Raw genomic sequence first — 4,677 nt, 5'->3', positions numbered from 1 at the left:
AGAGAAGGGGATGAAGAGAGAAACAGAAGGGATGAGAGAAGCAGAAGGGAAAGAGGAGGAGGAGAGAGAAGAGGAAAAGAGGAGAAAGAAGGAGGAGAAGAGATGAAGAGAGGATGGAGGAAGGAGGAGGAGGGGAGGAGGAGGAGAGAGAAGGAGGAGGGGAGAGGAGGAAAAGAGGTGAGGAGGGAGGAGAGGTGACCTTTTTTAACCTGTTTATCTGGGTTTGCATCTCCCTCTGTTTGCTCTCCTCTCTGCCACTTATTCACTCGATCATTTTACTCCCTGTCTCTCTCTCTGCCCTCTCCTCCCTCCCTCCCTCCGCCTCCACACCCCTCCCACTCTCTCTATCTCTCTCTCCATCCCTTCATCTCTCGCCCCCCCTCTCTCCCTCTCTCTAGCTCTATGTGTTGGGTAAATGCAGTAAAGCTGGTCCTATGTGTTGGGTAAATGTTGGTGCAGTAAAGCTGGTCCTCTGTGTTGGATAAATGTTGGTGCAGTAAAGCTGCTCTATGTGTTGGGTAAATGTTGGTGCCCCCTCTGTCGTTTGGTGCCCTGGTGGTAGCGGCAGCACTGTGTGTGTGTGTGTGTGAGAGGGAGAGAGAGAGAGAGAGATCATTGGCTCCTCTGAAAAAATGCACATCCTTTTCTCTAATAACAGAATGTGTGTGTGTGTGTGTGTGTGTGTGTGTGTGTGTGTGTGTGTGTGTGTGTGTGTGTGTGTGTGTGTGTGTGTGTGTGTGTGTGTGTGAAATATCCCATTTGAAAGTATGGCAAACACACTTGTGGGCTCAGCTTCTACCACCAGTGTGTGTGTGTGTGTGTGTGTGTGTGTGTAAATATCCCATTGAAGTATGGCAAACACACTTGTGGGCTCAGCTTCTACCACCAGTGTGTGTGTGTGTGTGTGTGTGTGTGTGTGTGTGAAATATCCCATTTGAAAGTGTGGCAAACACACTTGTGGGCTCAGCTTCTACCAACTGTGTGTGTGTGTGTGTGTATGTGTGTGTTTGTTCAGCATGTAGCCTGATACTATCTAATACCACAACTACACAACTAAAGCCTGTGTGTGTTGAAGTTTTTTCTGGGGGCAAGGGGGCGATCAGTTTGTTTTTAGAAGTGGTGGGGACAATAACTATAAGCTTGAGTGTGGTTTGAAAAGTGCGGGCTGCCCTTATGGCCTTATGTGTGTGTGTGTGTGTGTGCGCCCGGGCTGCCCTTATGTGCGGGGACACACACACACCCTTATGTTCATCCACTCATCTGCACCCACCCACCCGTCAGGAGAGCCAATCTGCACCCACCCGTCAGGAGAGTCAATCTGCACCCACCCGACCCGTCAGGAGAGCCAATCTGCACCCACCCGACCCGTCAGGAGGAGCCAATCTGCACCCACCCGTCAGGAGAGCCAATCTGCACCCACTCGACCCTCAATATTAACTACCCGGACCTGACCCGACCCGACAAAAAAAACAATACAATGAGACATCTTTTTTGCCTAGCGTGTGTCTGAAAACAAGGTGAAAATTTACAGGCCTGTTGATCTGTTCACATGATCGCGGCATTTTGGGGAGGCAGCATCAGCTATTAATGTGGCGTGCAACAGAGTGTAGAGTGATAAGTAGAGCCTTATTATCGTGGGCCTTCAGATGCAGCAGGTGTGTGATTTCCAAAACCATGGCCCGGAGAACCGACTGCACTTTGGTTGAGCTTGCATTTGCTTTGCTGTTGCTTAGAATGTTAGATTCTTGCGATAGATGTTCACAGGCTACTGTGGCCTTGGTCAGTGGCGCTGCCAGCCGTAATCCTGTAGCCTATGTGCGTACAATTCATTCATGAAATCATTCAATACAACAATAAAAATAGCTTGTGTACTGTCTTAATTGAAACATGCTTCAGCACAAATGATAGCCCTAGGGCAAAGAGAGGACATCTCAACATAAGGATACATTAGAAGATGATGATTGGTGTAAACTTAGTCACATGATGTGATAAGCAGTTCTGGCTTAAAAAGCGCAACATTCTCTAATGGAACTATAGCCCACTTAAAGAAAGTGAAAAAAGCGTATAGCTTACTTATTTCATAATATCTAAAAAAACACCAAGACCCTCACGATAGAATGATTGAAATTTCTTACAGGGGATCTAAATTATATGATCCTGAAGTATATTTAGTGTTCTCACCAATCTAATATTGACCATAACATGTCAATTGCCCTCGTCTAGGAGAGAAAAGTACATTTGTGCCAGGGATGTAGTGGTAAAATAAGAGGTGGGTGAACTATGAATTCTGCAATCTCGATTGAGGTGGACTGCGCCATCTTGATCAGATTTTTTAAAGGCATTCATAACATGTTTGATAATGGTGGAGGTTAATGTACAGTATTGGGAATATAGAATAGTATTGTATGATACAGTTTTAAATGTTAAAAAGTGAATAAACTCTTTTGAGAGGTGGATAAACTAAGAGGTGGATAGGCCTAAACTCTATTTCTGAAATTGCAGAGGTGGATAAACTGCATTTTACTGCGTTTAGCCTCCACTACTACATCTAATTTGCAGCTCATAGGCCTATTCCCAGCTCCGTAACAGAAAGGTAATATTTGAATGTAAGCTATACAATGTAGGCTATAGATATTTTATATCATATATAGCCTACATAACGGAAGATTATCCTCTGAAAAGCAGGGCATCTTCATATTTAGTGTTGCGTGAGGGTTAGCGTAAAGAGGTGCAGAGCACTGCATCTGTTTTACTTTTGACTGGCAGTGCCCAAGATCAGATGACAATACATGAGTTGGATAATGTAGGCTAAAATATAAAGGTAGGCTTAAAGCGAACAATAAAAGGACAATGTTTAAGCCATTGGACATTATTGAAAGAAAAGCGATAGCAAAGATATGCTGAATGAATTAATAATGATGTGAACTAGGCTACTTTTCAGCAAAAACATAGCCTATCCTAAAAGAAGCGTTAAGCCTACATGACATTATAATTTAGTTCTCTGCTTTGTAGGCTAAATCAGCATATTACCCTGGGTCATATTGGAAACGTGCAGTAGCCTACTGTACCATAGCGCAGGATTATGCTGTAGGCCTAGAGTCTTTCCTTCATAAGGTAGGCCTACCCAATTCTTTTCTACAAAGTAGGCCTAAACATACTAAAAGTTTGATTATTCACATTACTGCAAGCAAAGGAATGAAAGCGAGCCGAGGACAATGGACATGGATGCATCACCTCTCTTTAGAAAGCTTTGCTGGAAAAAACATAATTAGTTAAGCTATTCAACTGACACATATAGGCTAGTTAATATCAGATGGCATAGGCTAGGCCTAAAGTAATGTTTTTAATATATAATTTGACATAGGCTACAGCTTTTAGGCCATTGATTTCATTAAAACATATGCTAATGATATTGATGAGGGGTGTTTACAAAGCGGAGACCTAAAAACCATCTGACTGCTTTAACTTGGCGTTCATTTGTGATTTATAATGGGCACATCTGGAAGGGTAAAGCGTTTTTTTTGTCGCGTACGTTAGTTTTCTCTGAATCCTACGTTACAATCATTTCAGAAATTATCTAAGATCAAATGAAGGATGATTTCTACGCAACACTTTATAAATGAGGCCCCTGATCTGCTGCTCTGTAAAGGTATTTTTACTACTTGTAGTAGCCTATTCATCACAGACATCACATGTATCCTACGAAAGAGCTTTTCTCAGCTTTTAAAAGCGATGTTGGTGGTTGGTTGTTGTGGTAAACAGTTAGCGAGAGAAAAGCCCTAACTTTAATTTAATCATATTTTCTCGCCCATCTCCTACCCATTCATCTTGGCTTGAACTTTCCCCTCAACACATGACAAACCATATATCAGAATAAACAGCAGACCTTACGAACACAAAGTTGTAATTAAAGTTTAAAGTTTTAATTAAAGTTTAAAGCACTCCCCTGTGCAGTTAGCCATTCTAGAGTAATCTGGTTTTAAATTTGCAGCAATGTCTATATGCATGTCTCCAACTGTGGGGTTCACAATGTGTTTAAATTGTTCAATAGGCCTACATGATTTTTATAACAGGCCAAATACAAAATAAATGTTACAAATATAAGCCTAGATAGCCTATCTGTATACATTACAATCAGAGGATATACATATAGGGCAGACCGGCTCATGAGTTCATGCTTTGTTTTATCGCTGGATTTTAGGATAGCCTACTATGGCAACCGATTGCATTCCGAGCTACAGTCAACTCGCAGGCATTAAGATAGCTAGGTGGCTACCATGCTCTGAACTTTTAATGGCAAACTGCAAACAGAAATGTCACACCTTAGCAAATAACAACTCATTACATGTTTCCATTTCCTAACAATCTAATATTAATAGCTTAATATTGTTATTGCTAATGTGGGCAAACAAAGGCTAGAGTTGGATCAGCCTTATCCTTTGTGAGCAACAGCTGGCAAAAGGACGTTATGAGAACCGTTTAGACTCTCTTAAAGTATTAAAGTGACAATGTGCCATTTAACAATACAGTTGTACAATTGTAACAATACAGTTCAAATTGGCAGAATTTCTTAAAAAATAATAATTTACACTACTAAATTATGTAAATTATTGGCCTTTTGTTTGTTATTGTGTGTTTGTGTGTAGAGTATATGTGTGTTTGTGTGAGAGAGAGAGA

This window comes from Alosa alosa, chromosome 3 (genome assembly GCF_017589495.1).
Source record: "Alosa alosa isolate M-15738 ecotype Scorff River chromosome 3, AALO_Geno_1.1, whole genome shotgun sequence".
Lineage (NCBI taxonomy): Eukaryota > Metazoa > Chordata > Actinopteri > Clupeiformes > Clupeidae > Alosa > Alosa alosa.
The sequence above is the reverse complement of the archived record's forward strand: the minus strand, read 5'-3'. Positions refer to the sequence as shown.